The sequence below is a fragment of the Arachis hypogaea genome, chromosome 19 (genome assembly GCF_003086295.3).
Source record: "Arachis hypogaea cultivar Tifrunner chromosome 19, arahy.Tifrunner.gnm2.J5K5, whole genome shotgun sequence".
Lineage (NCBI taxonomy): Eukaryota > Viridiplantae > Streptophyta > Magnoliopsida > Fabales > Fabaceae > Arachis > Arachis hypogaea.
In genome coordinates, this window is record NC_092054.1 from 97,906,847 (window position 1) to 97,923,788 (window position 16,942).

General features: G+C 36.8%; 1 non-coding gene across 1 annotated transcript; it reads left to right on the forward strand.

The window, feature by feature from the left end:
* The first annotated feature begins 14,789 nt into the window (after window positions 1-14,789).
* LOC112780772 (small nucleolar RNA R71) lies at window positions 14,790-14,897 on the forward strand. Its single transcript, XR_003191588.1, has one exon. It is a non-coding gene; the product is annotated as a small nucleolar RNA R71 (small nucleolar RNA).
* The last annotated feature ends 2,045 nt before the right edge of the window (window positions 14,898-16,942 follow it).

Genomic DNA, 16,942 nt, shown 5'->3' on the forward strand with positions numbered 1-16,942 from the left:
GCAGAGGTTAGGAGCTCTACTGAGTTTCATGGATCAATAATATTACTGTTCTAATTCAATATGTCTAATCTTATTCTCTTATGCAACCTCGTTCTTCATCTTATGAATTGAGGGTGACCCGTGATAATCACCCTTGTTCTACATGGGTTCCGTGCGATTCCTGACCCGGATAGTGTTGAACTAAAGCTAGAGATTGTATTGCGGATTCCAATAGAGAATCTGAGCAACTTTGGATATGTGACATGAAATCCCGTTGACTATGGGTACGTTAGGTCTCAGTGGTGCTAAGGCTAGAGTCAGAGAAGTAGCACTTTCTTATCCGAAAGATCTGCCTTATCTGTGGTACCTTGAGTAGGATCATGAATGGGAGTGGATTGCTTAGAACTTCATCTTCTGCTACAGTGAGAAACCTAGAGCTGGCTTGATGAGAGGACATGAGTCATCTTAACGTGGGGGATTGCTGCAGTAGAGGAGGTTAACTTGATGAGAGGACATGAGTTAATCACTTACGGCTGCCATTGAAGGAATCAGAGGGTTATTGAAGTAGACAGTAAGAAAAGTTAATTTGGAAAGACAAAGCATCTTCGAAGCCTCAACCGTTCTCGTACCATTGATTTTTCATCTATCTAGTAATGTTTTATTTATTTATTTATTTTGTTTTATGCATTTTCCATAAAGTATAATTTCTATCTGCCTAACTAAGATCTGCAAGGTAACCACTGCTTGCTCAAACCAACAATCTCTGTGGGATCAACCTTTACTCACCTGAGGTATTACTTGGATAACCCGGTATACTTGTCGGTCTATCTGTGCGAATTCTGTAAAGCTAGTTTCATGCACCAGTGTGCTAAGGGAATCTTGTGGAATATGAAGAGTGAAAGTGTATTAAGTATGATGGAGGTCTTAGGGAGGAATTGATGGCTTCTGTGGGACCGATGGATATTAGGAACTTTGCGGATCTGGTAAATACGAGCTAGTTGGCTGAGGAATACACCAGGAAGCTGGTAGTGGCCCGTGCAAACAGCTGGGATTTTCCCTCTAGGAATTTCAACAGAAATCTGGTGCCGCAGGTAAAGAACTTTAAAAGAAATAGTCAGCCACACTGCCAAGATCCACCCAGCAGAAACTCTAACCTACAGTTCAACTCGAGAAACCATAATCAGAGAGAGGACTTGGAGAGGTAGCCATAGAGAGCTCAGGCAAGTCCTACTTGTGTTAAGTATGGAAAGGACCATGGGAGCAGACCATGCTAGCTTGTGTTTACTATAATTGTGGTAGGCCAGGGCACATAGCGAAAGATTGCTGCGTTAAGCGAAACGGATTAGTTCCCCCTCGACCTTAACAATACGGAAAGTTTTTGCAATGACTGCTGAAGATGCTTCTATGTTGGATTCTTTTATCCAAGGTGAGTGCTTTATTAACGGCAAGACCCTAACTGTACTGTATGATTCATGCACATCTCATTCTTTTATATCCATAGAATGTGCATGCATGCTAGGACTAGGACCCTCTCAACTTGAATATGATCTAACTATCCACACACCCACCGCACAAAATGCTATGACAAACTTGGTTTGTAGACGTGTGCCCTTCATCATTAGAGAATATCATTTACAGATTTGTTTTCCTTTTCTTGGTATGGATATCATCCTAGGACTAGATTGGCTGTCTGTGCATCATGTTCTTTTTTATTGCTTTAAGAAAACTACTTTGATTTTGTCTGTTAGTATGCATGTTACTTCCCATAGTTATTATCTAAACTCAGTAATAGTAAGCCTTAGTGGGAGAGAGTGTAGAGGTTTTGATCCTTTAGCGGCTAACTTAGCAGATTCAAAATTCTTCTCTTTTCTTGCATACGAACTCTACCAAACTGATCCAAACCTCTCCTGAAATAATAAAAACACTAGAGCGACTCAAAGTGGCATCCAAATAGGCTTCGAACACTAGAATCTCAATAAAACTCAATAGATTCATATCTAAATAATAAGAAAATAAAGAAAAGATTCTCATGCATAAGCTAATATCCAAATTTCATTTCGAATTTTGAGAAAATTTTTGTAGAATTTAACCTATTTAGTTTGTTTGGGATAAGATATCTAATCCATTAGAGAGCTTGGTTTAAGGGTTTATAATTAATTACTAATCTTGGAGTACCTCTTTCTAGTTCAACTTGTTTATTTATGTTTAAAGCCGAACACGACTAAGGACTCTTACTAGGTTTGAATAAATTTTTGTTTAAGATATTCTAATATCTTTTTGACAATATAGGAGGAGTTTCTCATTTATTTGAATGGGTCTTGCTTTTGTAGGAATATGACTTTCTTAAAATCTTTTTCATAAAGAAGGTCCATAATGTGGTGTTTTCTATTCCAAAAAGCTTGAGGCAACTCAGAACATATCGTTGTTACAATTTGGTTTGGCAAAGATTTAATCTTTTTCTTGTTATCTGGTTGTTGTAACTGAGTTTCCAGAGTCTTGAAAGCTACTTCTTCTTTGAGAAAATTTATTTCATTAGTTTTATATTCTAGAAGATTTAGTGTTATTTGGCTTGGTTCTTCTATAAATTTGAAAGTTGTCGGAATACCTCCTAAGTAAGTGATGACACATTCAAAAGACACCATTAAAGGGAAGAGAGACCTGATAAAGGGTGTTTCCAAAATAACCTTATTTTTAAATCCTTTATCAAAAGAAAAGGGGTTTTTGCTCTAAATAAAACATTTTCAATAATAGCATTGGATAGTTTGTAATTAATTTTTAATCTGGCGCTATTAGCTGTGCTAAGACATTCCGAGGTTTTTTCAAAATATTTTGTTGGAATTAAACCTTCCAAAATACAATTTGAATTGGCTCATTTATAAAAAAATGCTATTTTTTCAAGAAAAAAAAATCATAAATGATAATATGAAGATTGACATAGAATTTTTGAATGGTTAATAGATTAATTAACTTTATAATTTTAGATATTTCATCGTTCTGGTCATTTGTTGAGAGCTGAACAATTTGATTGTTAGTTGGGGTTTGAACAATTTGATTATCCTGAGGTTCTTCCTCAGTTTCACTAGAGTCTTCTTCAAGAATGTGAGATAAAATATTCTGGTGATGTTGTTGCTGTTGTTTAATCTGGTAAATATCTTTTTTGAGGGTATTGATTTCATTTTGAAGATCTTGAACAGTTACAGGTTTAGCAATATATTTCTCTAGATGTTTGAAGATAGGTTTTATGTCGTACTTATTTTTTATAATTAAATCTATATATTTGTTTTTCATTTCTAAAGATTGTTTAATCTTATGAAAAAAGTTTTTTCTTCCTTCAAAATTAGATATAGCATTTATAGCTTCGAAGAAGAGATCCTGTTCCTTCGTAAGGACATTGATCTCATGGGATTCTTCGACTGATGAAGCATCATCTTCTTGGATATTGTTTAGATCCTCCGAGAACTCATGATCCGATTCTTCTTCAAAACTGTTAATAAGAAGGTTGTTAACCTGTTCCTCGATTTGAGGATCTAGATTAAGGCTGATTATTTTGCTTTTGAGTCTACAATATCTACTAATATGGCCATATTTTTTGCAGTTGTAATAGATAATTTGATTTTTGTGAGGTCTTTTTCGTTATTTTTTCTTTGTCTTAGAGGGGCTTATAATGTTTTCTTGGCCTTGAGTGTTTTTGGCTGGGATTGGGCCACCGTTTGTTATGACGAGTTTGTTTAGTTCTACGTCTGTTGCAGGCGGGTAGACCGAATTTCTCATAGAATAAACCGAGCTTTTTTTTTTGTTTTGGGCCTTTTTGTGGGCTAGCTGCCTTTGAATTTTGTCATCTTGAAATATTTTTAAGACCATTGTTTGGACATAAGAGATTAGCTGGCCATAACTTAAGGAGTCTTATGGAATAATTTCATCCGGGGTTAGGCTATGGATTATAACCCTTACTTTATCTCCCAGGGATTTTGGGTGTCTGGCTAAGAATTTCTCTTTTCAAAAAGATTGTTGGCTATCTTTCCTTGTATAGACTCTTGTTAAGAAGGTATCATTATACCATCTAAAGTCGGACAAGGTTTTACATTTAATATTGGATAAGAGTTCAGCAGATCGGTCCCTCTATAAAGATGGATCGCCGATGAAATGGTTTACTATGGTGAAGATTAAAGTACTGAAGACATCAGGAATGGTTTTCCTATCATCATTAAGAATAGGTTCATCATCATCATTTGTTTTAACAGCTGAAAGGGTTGAAGATTTTTGGTCTTCTATGAGATAGGTATCCCACCATCCTTTTAGTTGTCCCGAGAAACCTGAAACCATAACATTTGCTATTGCTTCTTCAGAACCTTCGTAGGCAGTTTGATAAGTTGTAAAAATCATGGTCATATGTTGTAACATATGCATGATATTGTACTCAGTTTTACCGTCGATGTTCCATTCATTGACGTTATTGGAATTGAAGTTGTTGAAAGCTAGCTCTCTATCTTCAAGAGCTAGAGAAGGCACAGTAGTGTGGGATTGTGTGAAAGGCTTAGTAAGATCCTTCCATTTTGTAATAGATGTTATCATAATGGGATTGAATTTTGGTGAGTCTAAGCTTTCTTCAAAGTATTGTGACTCCTCATGGATGACATTAATGGTTGCTTTTGCAAATTGCCTAGTGACTCTTGTGGATGACTTCGTAGTTTGAGGGGTTTCAGGGAGAGTCATTTGACTAAGGAGATGGTTGATTTTTTGTAAAACTTCTGATTCCTTTGAATCTTGTTTTAGTATGATAGACTTGAGGCTTTGTCTAGCTTTATCGCTAAGTTTGAAAGGATTAAATAAGGGTTTTCTAGAGGTTTAGATGTTGAGGCATCCTGTATGCTAAAATTTCTAGAACTAAATTTTTGTCCCAAATTTTGGAGGCATTAGTTTATATAGTTGTCATATTTCATAATATTTTTTATGTCTTTAGGCCCAACGGGATCGTCCATATTTTTTGTTCTGAAAGCAAAAGCCATGACAGGGTTATGTTTCACGTCTATTGCATTTGTGAGAATAAATTTTCCTATTGGGGGAATTCAAATTTAACTAAATTCCCATCCTTAATTTTTCAGGTTGTTATGACATTCATAGAATGAAATGCGCTCATGTTAGTTTTGAAAGGATAATCTATGTTATGCTTGATGTTGTATACATGAAACCAATTGAAGAACGGATATGCATTTTGGCTTGTTGGAGAAAGTTATAAATTTTTTTTCCAAAAATCTAAGACTTGTGATGCCTTGTAGGTCTGTAAAAATTATTTCCTCTGAAGTTTCCATTCTATAGAGTTAATATTTTTACGTAAAGCTTCTTTATAAATAGTAAATTCTTCATATGACATGGAAATCATTATTTAAAGAAGAATATGTTGGGGATTGAATAGACTGTTCATCCATATCCTTTTCTTTCTGGTAGATAGGTCTAGAAATCTTAGAATTAGTTTGTAATCATGTTAGATTAATTACTGAGTTGGTGGTCATGATATGTGGGTTTGTAAAAGAGGATTGAGAAAAGATCGAACAAGATCTTCTAGCTGAGGCAAAGTCTGATATGTAGGTAGAACCTGCTTCTGATCTCGAAGAAAATGAATTTCTTGTATCAAAGAAGATTTCAACTCTACCAGTTTTATCTTTATTAATTTCTTGGAGTTGAGGGGCTTGTCTAGGCAGAGTTAGTCTTCTAAAGACTCAACTATATCTTTTGTGATCTAGGTAGATGACCCAGTTGGTTATTGGGTTAATGGTGTAGGTTGTTAGGTAGATATGACCCAGTTAAGGTGCTTGACCTAGATCTTTTAATTGGTCATGGTAGGGGTAGGCAGATGCCTCTGCCTCTTGAGGAGGCTATCATTGCCTTTTTATGCATTGGATCCCTGTAGGTATTCACATGTAAGATAATCAAAGAGAGAGTTTGAGATCCCTTGAATATATTCAATTTCAAAATAAAAAATCTTTAAAATTACTTGCCATCAAGAAAAAATATGTTTGGATACCAAATTTTTTACATCTTTTTGTAATATGTCTTTAGCGGATTTACAATATACTCAAACTGAAAAATTTTTATTTAATAGATTAAGTTGAAATTTGGTAACACATAATACTATTGCTAAAACCTCTTTTTTGAGTGTGGAATAATTCTATTGAAAATGATTCTAATATTTGGATATAAATGCAATGATGCATGATGAATCCATATTTGATGATGATTTTTTGGTTGAAATTGAATGGATTTCATCATATAAACTTGCACTTATTCCCTTAAATAGCATGCTTTTGAACTTTCCTTCTAATTTGTGCTTGATTATGAAAATATGCTCTTTTGTGCCTAATTTGATTAATTTTATCCCATTTGCATTCTATTTGATGCCTTGATATTATTTGTGAGTGATTTCAGATGTATAAGTAGGAATGGCTTGGAGAAAATGGAAGAGGAGCATGCAAAGTGGAGGAAGCATGAAGAATCAAAGGAGAAGAGCACAGCGATGTGTGCGTACGCACAGCCATTAGAGCAAAGCCATGCATGCGCGTGAGCCGCATCGTGCGCGCCGCGCGTACGCACAGGTGGCCACACATGCCTTTATTAAAATGGCACGTGACACGTGAATTTAGTGGATTGGAGGCCCATTTCTGAAGCCATTTAGCTCATAATGAAGGGGGAATGAAGAGAGGACCATAGCATATCATTAGAATAGCTTAGGAGTAGTGGTAGGAAGCTTTAGTATAGTTTTTCTTTAAGTTTTTCATCATCTCTACTAGGGTTTATACTAGTGTTTTACATTTAAGTGTCATTTCCATTTTTGATCTTGGATTTTGCTAGCTTCCATTGTAAGTATTTCTTTGCTACTATTCTTTATAGCTACATTGTTCTTGCTCTTTCTTATACTTCAAGTTATAGTTCAATTTTACTTCTCTTTTGCAATTTCAATTTCTTGTTGATGAATTTGATAGTTGATGATTTTTATATGTTTTCTTGAGTTGTTATTGTTGACTGAGATCATTTGTTGCTTTTAGTTTCAAACATTTTCTCATTTTTCCCATGTTTAGTGCTTTTGCCCTCCAAGTGTTTGACAAAATGTCAATTATGATTTTGGGCTAGTTTTCTATCTCTTGGCTTGGGGAAAGTGAGCAATTGGGTTCCTAGAGTTGGAATATCCAATATTTAATGTCAATTCTTAGGTTGTTAATTGTTCTTGTTCCCACTAACGCTAATTTGTTGCTAAGGCAATTAGCAAGCAATTTAGGATTTATGGGTTAAGAACACTTATGTTCATTTAAATTACTCTCCGATGGGGAGGGTTAATCAAGTGAGATTAATCCATTCTAATTGTCATAGTTGTGGTTCCAACAAGGAAAGGACCCTTAGCTCACTCCAAGCCAAGATAACTTTTATGCTTTAAATCTTTTATACACATTTACATTGATTTTTTCTATACCTTACTTGTCTATATTACATAGTTAATTTGTTAATTCCTTTATTAGTTCATTTATAACAATTTTTCATGTTCTTTTATTGATTTTTATGTTTATCTCTTCATTGAAAACCCCATGAATATCACAACCAGAATTGTACACTCATTGGTTTCAAGTGTCCTTGGGAGACGACCCGAGAACTAAACACTCCCGGAATTGAATTGGTTTTTAATTGTGACATATCTTTGAATTCAAACTTTGATTGTGAGAGTTCATTGTTGGTTTGGGCTATGCTATTGACAACTTGAATTCCACTTTGATTAATTCTAAATTGGCAATAACTCTCCCGTCAAGTTTTTGGTGCTGTTGCCGGGGAATTCACTTCAAGTGCAATGAGTGCTATAATTTTGGTTGTTGTAAATATGTGAATAGTGTGAATACATGGTTTTGGGTTTGCTACATGGCACTAATTGGTAGATGGCGCCTCTATCTAAGTAGAGGTAGTAACTAACATTCTTGTTTGTTTAGTTCTAGGTAATTGGATATAATTGGAGTATATATTCATTTGTCTATTGCTTCTATTAGTATTGTTGCGTTTTATCTTTCTTTTTCATCACGAGTTATCACCCTTTTGGCTTGGAGTCTAGTTGTTCTCATGTTATAGGGGGTAGACATCCCAACATTGGTTCACATCGAGGTATGGGAGGCCAATTCCAAGGAGGGTCACAAGCAAATAATTCTTGGCAACAAGGACCTTGGCAAGGACCCTATGATCCTAATGTCTATCAACCTCTCACACCAAGTGGAACACATAATCATTTCAATTTTTTCCATCCATATGTTCATACTCCATACCCTTTACATGAGACACAACCATTATACACTCAAGCCCCTTTATCATTCCCACCACAAACTTCTTCTCAACCAACCTACCCACCACCATATTTGGTACAACCTAGCTTTCATCACCATCCTACTCACATCAACCTCCCTCATGAGGAGCATAACTTTCAAGCCCTCATCCAAGAACAGTGGGAATTTCAAAGAAAACAAGATAGTTGCATGGCAACTCTTGCCGAGGTCTTGTCCCGTCTAACACCTCCCCACTCTACGCCTAGTAGTCCACCCTTACCGCCTCCATCAACTCTAAAGTCTAGCATTGATGCTATAGCCCCAAAGGGAGGTGAGCCACTTGCAGAGATAAACTCTCAACCCACTCTTACTATGGAGGAATCCATTGATGGGGGTAAGAACTCTGTTGAAAGCGGAAGAGAGGATGAACTCAAGGTAGGCAACCACCATGAGCTCCAAAAAAGTCCAATTGATGAAGAAAGTTCAAAAGAGGGGGAACTTGAGGATGAAGAAGATGAAGGTACCTCATCAATTCCCCATAACCAAGAGGATAGGCTACCACACCAAGAAGTAAGGGAAGATTTGAAACCGCTTCCACCCCATGTTAAATATGCATTCTGGTGCACAAAATTGTGATAATCAATGGCGCCAATAACTTGGTACGCACAATTGTAATCTCAACTCTTTATCACAACTTCGCACAACTAACCAGCAAGTGCACTGGGTCGTCCAAGTAATAAACCTTACGTGAGTAAGGGTCGATCCCATGGAGATTGTCGGCCTGAAGCCAGCTATGGTCACCTTGTAAATCTCAGTCAAGCGGATTCAAATGGTTATGGTGAATTGATAAAAAAAAAGGTAAATAAAACGTAAAATAAAGATAGAGGTACTTATGTAATTCTTTGGTGAGAATTTCAGATAAGCGTATAGAGATGCTTTCATTCCTCCTGAACCTCTGCTTTCCCATTGTCTTCATCCAATCATTCCTACTCCTTTCCATGGCAAGCTTTATGTAGGGCATCACTGTTGTCAATGGCTACATCCCATCCTCTCTGTGAAAATGGTCCAATGCGCTGTCACTGCATGGCTAATCATCTGTCAGTTCTCGATCATACTGGAATAGGATTTACTATCCTTTTGCGTCTGTCACTACGCCCAGCACTCGCGAGTTTGAAGCTCGTCACAGCCATCCCTTCCCAGATACTACTCGGAATATCACAGACAAGGTTTAGACTTTTCGGATCTCAAGAATGGTCGTCCATGGGTTCTAACTTATACCACGAAGATTCTAATATCTCGGACTCGGTCCTCTGTATTAGATATCTAAGAGATACTCATTCTAGCTTGTTTGCATGTAGAACGGAAGAGTTTGTCAGGCACGCATTCATGGGTGAGAATGATGATGAGTGCCACATAATCATCACATTCATCATGTTCTTGGGTACGAATGGATATCTTAGAGAAGGAATAAGCTTGAATTGAATAGAAAAATAGTAGTACTTTGTATTAATTCATGAGGAACAGCAAAGCTCCACACCTTAATCTATGGAGTGTAGAAACTCTACCGTTGAAAATACATAAGTGATAAGGTCCAGGCATGGTCGAATGGCAAGCCCCCTAAACGTGATCAAAGGATCAAAAGATAATCCAAAGATGTAAATACAATAGTAAAAAGTCCTATTTATACTAAACTAGTTACTAGGGTTTACAGAAATGAGTAAATGATGCAGAATTCCACTTCTGGGGCCCACTTGGTATGTTCTTGGGCTGAGCATTGAGCTTTACACATGTAGAGGCTTCTCTTGGAGTTGAATGCCAGTTTGTAACCTGTTTCTGGCGTTTAACTCCACTTTGCAACCTGTTTCTGGCGTTTAACTCCAGAATGCAGCATGGAACTGGCGTTGAACGCCAGTTTGCGTCATCTAAACTCGGAAAAAGTATGGACTATTATATATTTCTGGAAAGCCCTGGATGTCTACTTTCCAACGCAATTGAGAGCGCGCCATTTGGAGTTCTGTAGCTCTAGAAAATCCATTTTGAGTGCAGGGAGGTCAGAATCCAACAGCATGTGCAGTCCTTCTTCAACCTCTGAATCTGATTTTTGCTCAAGTCCCTCAATTTCAGCCAGAAAATACCTGAAATCACAGAAAAACACACAAACTCATAGTAAAGTCCAGAAATGTGAATTTTAATTAAAAACTAATAAAAATATACTAAAAACTAACTAAATCATACTAAAAACTATGTAAAAACAATGCCAAAAAGCGTATAAATTATCCGTATAAACACACCAACCACCTCTTCTTAATGATGGGCTTGTCCTCTTCAATGAGGATGTCTCTGGCCTTAGGTGCCATAAATGGTTATGGAAAAACAAAAAGCAATGCTTTTACCACACCAAACTTAGAAGGTTTGCTCGTCCTCGAGCAAAAGAAGAAAGAAGTGAGTAGAAGAAGAAGAAAATGGAGGAGATGGAGGTGTGTGAATGGTTCGGCTAAGGGGTTTTTAGGTAGCTATGATGTGTGAAAAGGAAAGAGTGATGGTTTAAATTTGACTGGGTGGGTATAGGTGGGTTGTATAATGGTTTTGGAGGAGTAATAGAGGTGGTTGGTGGAGGTTAATTGAGGAAGAGTGTTATGGAAAGGTGTGAAGAGGAGAGAAGAAGAGGTGGGGTAGGTGGGGATCCTGTGGGGTCCACAGATCCAGTGGGGCCAAGGACTTAACATCCCTGCCCCAATTAGGCGTGTAAAACGCCCTTGCTATGCAATCCTGGCGTTTAACGCTAGACTGCTGCCTGTTTCTGGCGTTAAACACCCAATCGTTGCTTGTTTCTGGCGTTTAACGCCAGGTAGATGCTTGTTTCTGGCATTAAACGCCAGCTTGGTGCCTGTTTCTGGCGTTAAACGCCAGACAGATGCTTGTTTCTGGCGTTTAAACGCTAGACTGCTCTCCTCCAGGGTGTGCTGTTTTTCATTCTATTTTTTATTCTGTTTTTTATTTTTCAGTAGTTTTTGTGACTCCACATGGTCATTGATGAGCGGATAATTTATACGCTTTTTGGCATTGTTTTTAGTATATTTTTAGTAGAATCTAGTTACTTTTAGGGATGTTTTCATTAGTTTTTATGTTAAATTCACATTTCTGGAATTTACTATGAGTTTGTGTGTTTTTCTGTGATTTCAGGTATTTTCTGGCTGAAATTGAGGGACTTGAGCAAAAATCAGATTCAGAGGTTGAAGAAGGACTGCTGATGCTGTTGGATTCTGACCTTCCTGCACTCAAAGTAGATTTTCTGGAGCTACAGAACTCAAAATGGCACGCTTCCAATTGCGTTGGAAAGTAGACATCCAGGGCTTTCCCGCAATGTATAATAGTCCATACTTTGACCGAGTTTAGACGACGTAAAAGGGCATTTAACGCCAGTTCTACGCTGTTGTCTGGAGTTAAACGCCAGAAACACGTCACAAACCAGAGTTGAACGCCAGAAATAAGTTACAACCTGGCGTTCAACTCCAGAAAGAGCCTCTGCACGTGTAACATTCAAGCTCAGCCCAAGCACACACCAAGTGGGCCCCGGAAGTGGATTTATGCATCAATTACTTACTTCTGTAAACCCTAGTAGCTAGTTTATTATAAATAGGACTTTTTACTATTGTATTAGACATCTTTGGACGTCTGGTTCTTAGATCATGGGGGCTGGCCATTCGGCCATGCCTGGACCTTCATCACTTATGTATTTTCAACGGTAGAGTTTCTACACTCCATAGATTAAGGTGTGGAGCTTTGTTGTTCCTCAAAGATTAATGCAAAGTACTACTGTTTTTCTATTCAATTCAACTTATTCCGCTTCTAAGATATTCATTCGCACTTCAACCTGAATGTGATGAACATGACAATCATCATCATTCCCTATGAACGCGTGCCTGACAACCACTTCCATTCTACCTTAGATTGAATGAGTATCTCTTGGATCTCTTAATCAGAATCTTCGTGGTATAAGTTAGATTGATGGCGGCATTCATGAGAGTCTGGAAAGTCTAAACCTTGTCTGTGGTATTTCGAGTAGGACTCTGGGATTGAATGACTGTGACGAACTTCAAACTCGCGAGTGCTGGGCGTAGTGACAGACGCAAAAGGAGGGTGAATCCTATTCCAGTATAATCGAGAACCTCAGATGATTAGCCGTGCTGTGACAGAGCATTTGGACCATTTTCACAAGAGGATAGGATGCAGCCATTGGCAAGGGTGATGCCTCCAGACGATTAGCCATGCAGTGACAGCGCATCGGACCATTTTCCAGAGAGGATTAAAAGTAGCCATTGACAACGGTGATGTCCTTACATAAAGCCAGCCATGGAAAGGAGTAAGATTGATTGGATGAAGACAGCAGGAAAGCAGAGGTTCAGAGGAATGAATGCATCTCTATACCTTTATCTGAAATTCCAACCAATGAATTACATAAGTATCTCTATCCTTATTTTCTATCTATTTATTATTAATATTCAAAAACTCTATAACCTTTTGATATCCGCCTGACTGAGATTTACAAGGTGACCATAGCTTGCTTCATACCAACAATCTCCGTGGGATCGACCCTTACTCACGTAAGGTTTATTACTTGGACGACCCAGTGCACTTGCTGGTTAGTTGTATCGAAGTTGTGAATGAAAAACGATTTATTAAGACGTGCGTACAGAGTTTCTGGCGCCGTTGCCTGAGATCACAATTTCGTGCACCAGTCATCAACCTAATAAGACACGAAATAACAATAAAAAATAAATATAATTAGATAACATTGGGTTGCCTCCCAACAAGCGCTTCTTTAATGTCAATAGCTTGACAGTGAGCTCTCATGGAGCCTCACAGATAATCAGAGCAAGGTTGGAACCTCCCAACACCAAATTTAGAGCTTGGTTGTGGCCTCCCAACACCAAACTTAGAGTTTGACTATGGGGGCTTTGGTTGACTCTACAGTGAGAGAAGCTCTTCATGCTTCCTTTCCATGGTTACAGAAGGAGATCCTTGAGTTTTAAACACAAGGTTGTCCTCATTCAGTTGAAGGATCAATTCTCCTCTGTCCACATCAATCACAGCTCTTGCTGTGGCTAGGAAGGGTCTTCAAAGGATGATGGATTCATCCTCATCCTTCCCAGTATTTAGGATTATGAAATCAGCAGGGATGTAAAGGCCTTTAACCTTTACTAGCACGTCCTCTACTTGTCTATAAGCCTATTTTCTTAAGTTGTCTGCCATCTCTAATGAGATTCTGGCAGCTTGCACCTCAAAGATTTCCAGTTTCTCTATTACAGAGAGTGGCATGAGGTTTATCCCTGACCCAAGGTCACATAGAGCCTTCTCAAAGGTCATGGTGCCTATGGTACAAGGTATTAAGAACTTTCCAGGATCCTGTTTCTTCTGAGGCAATGTCAGTTGATCCAGATCACTCAGTTCATTGATGAGCAAGGGAGGTTCATCTTCCCAAGTCTCATTACCAAATAATTTGGCATTCAGCTTCATGATTGCACCAAGGTACTTGGCAACTTGCTCTTCAGTGACATCTTCATTCTCTTCAGAAGAAGAATATTCATCCGAGCTCATGAATGGCATAAAGAGGTCCAAAGGAATCTCTATGGTCGCTGGATGAGCCTCAGATTCCTTTGGTTCCTCAGAGGGAAACTCCTTGTTGATCACTGGACGTCCTAGGAGGTCTTCCTCACTGGGATTCACGTCCTCTCCCTCCCTTGTAGGTTTGGCCATGATGGTTAAATCAATGGCCTTGCACTCTCTTTTTGGATTCTCTTCTGTATTGCTTGGGAGAGTACTAGGAGGAGTTTCAGTGACTCTTTTACTCAACTGGCCCACTTGTGCCTCCAAATTCCTAATGGAGGACCGTGTTTCATTCATGAAACTTACAGTGGCTTTAGACAGCTCAGAGACTATATTTGCTAAGCTAGATGGATTCTGCTCAGAACTCTCTATCTGTTGCTGAGTGGATGATGGAAAAGGCTTGCTATTGCTAAACCTATTTCTTCCACCATTATTAAAGCCTTGTTGAGGCTTTTGTTGATCATTCCATGAGAAATTTGGATGATTTCTTCATGAGAGATTATAGGTGTTTCCATAGGATTCACCCATGTAATTCACTTCTGCTATTGCAGGGTTCTCAGGATCATAAGCTTCTTCTTCAGAAGATGCCTCTTTAGTACTGTTGGATGATTCCTTCAATCCATTCAGACTCTGAGAGATCATATTGACTTGCTGAGTCAATATTTTATTCTAAGCCAATATAGTATTCAGAGTATCAATTTCAAGAACTCCCTTCCTCATAGGCGTCCCATTATTCACAGGATTCCTTTCAGAAGTGTACATGAACTGGTTATTTGCAACCATGTCAATGAGTTCTTGAGCTTCTGCAGGCGTTTTCTTTAGGTGAATGGATCCTCCTGCAGAATGGTCCAGTGACATCTTTGATAGCTCAGACAGACCATCATAGAATATATCCAAGATGGTCCATTCTGAAAGCATGTCAGAAGGACACTTTTTGGTCAGTTCTTTGTATCTCTCCCAAGCTTCATAGAGGGATTTACCTTCTTTCTGTCTGAAGGTTTGAACATCCACTCTAAGCTTGCTAAGCTTTTGAGGAGGAAAGAACTTGGCTAAGAAAGCCGTGACTAGCTTATCCCAAGAGTTCAGGCTATCTTTAGGTTGAGAGTCCAACCATACTCTAGCTCTGTCTCTTACAGCAAACGGGAAAAGCATAAGCCTGTAGACCTCGGGATCAATCCCATTGGTCTTAACAGTATCACAGATCTGCAAGAATTCAGTTAAAAACTTAAAAGGATCTTCTGATGGAAGTCCATAAAACTTGCAATTCTGTTGCATCAGAGAAACTAGTTGAGGTTTTAGCTCAAAATTGTTTGCTCCAATGGCAGGGATTGAGATGCTTCTTCCATGTAAATTGGAATTAGGTGCAGTAAAGTCACCAAACATCTTCCTTGCATTGTTATTATTTTCGGCCATGTCTCCTTCTTTTTCGAAATTTTCAGTCATATTTTCTCCAGAGAGTTGTGCTTTAGCTTCCCTTAGCTTCCTCTTCAGAGTCCTTTCAGGTTCAGGATCAGCTTCAACAAGAATATTCTTATCCTTGTTCCTGCTCATATGACAAAGAAGGAAATAACAAAGAAAATATGGAATCCTCTATGTCACAATATAGAGATTCCTTTATGTAAGTAGAAGAAGAAAAGAAATTCGAACACAGAAAGAGGGAGAGGGTTCGAATTTTTAAGAAGAAGAGAAGTGTTAGTAGATACATAAATAATTAGAAGGAGATGAGAGAAGGAATTTTCGAAAATAATTGAAAAGAAAAGAAAAATATTTTTTTTTTAATTTAAAATTAAAATTAAAATTCGAAAATAAAAAAAATGAAATTAAATTAAAAGTTAAAACAATTAGTTAATTAAAAAGGAATTTTGAAAAAGAGGGAAAGGATTTTCGAAAATTAGAAAGAGAGAGTTAGTTAGGTAGTTTTGAAAAAGATAAGAATCAAACAAAAAGATAAGATTAATTGAAAAAGATTTGAAAATCAATTTTGAAAATATAGGAAGTTAGAAAAGAGGTTAGAAAAGATTTTGAGATTAATTTTGAAAAAGATGTGATTGAAATTTATTTTGAAAAGGATTTGAAAAAGAAATTTAAAAAGATTTGATTTTGAAAATTAAAGTTGATTACTTGACTAACAAGAAACAAAAAGATATGATTTTAAATTTTAAAGATTGAACCTTTCTTAATAGACAAGTAATAAACTTAAAATTTTTTTTGAATCAATCACATTAAATGCTAATAAGATTTTCGAAAATTATGAAAAAGATTTTTGAAAATTAATTTTGAAAATTTCGAAAATTATGAAAGAAAAATGAGAAAGATTTGATTTTTGAAAAAGATTTGAAAAAGATAGAATTTTTAAATTGAAAATTTGATTTGACTCATAAGAAAGAACTAGATTTTAAAAACTTTTGACTAAATCAAATCAAATTTTCGAAAATTATGAGTGAAATAAGGGAAAGATATTTTATTTTTTTTTTATTTTTGGATTTTCAATGAAGAAAGAGAAAAACATAAAATTGATGCAAGACATGAAAATTTTGGATTAAAATAAAAGATGCATGCAAGAACAATTTGAATGTCAAGATGAACACCAAGAACACTTTGAAGATCAAGATGAACATCAAGACTTATTTTTGAAAATTTTTAAGAAAAGAAAAACATGCAAGACACCAAACTTAGAAATTTTTAATATTTAGACACTAACAAATTAAAATTGCATATGGAAAACAAGAAAAGATGCAAAACAAGAAATTTTAAAGATCAAACAAGGAGACTTACCAAGAACAACTTGAAGATCATGAAGAACACCATGCATGAGTTTTCGAAAAATGCAAGAAAATTATAAAAACATGCAATTGACACCAAACTTAAAAATTGACACAAGACTCAAACAAGAAACACAAAATTATTTTTGGTTTTATGATTTTATAATTTTTTTTATTTTCGAAAATTATTTTGGGAAAAACGAAAAAGAAATTTTTTTTTGTATTTTTCAAAAATAAGAAATAAAAAGCTTAAAAATAAAATAAAATTACCTAATCTGAGCAACAAGATGAACCGTTAGTTGT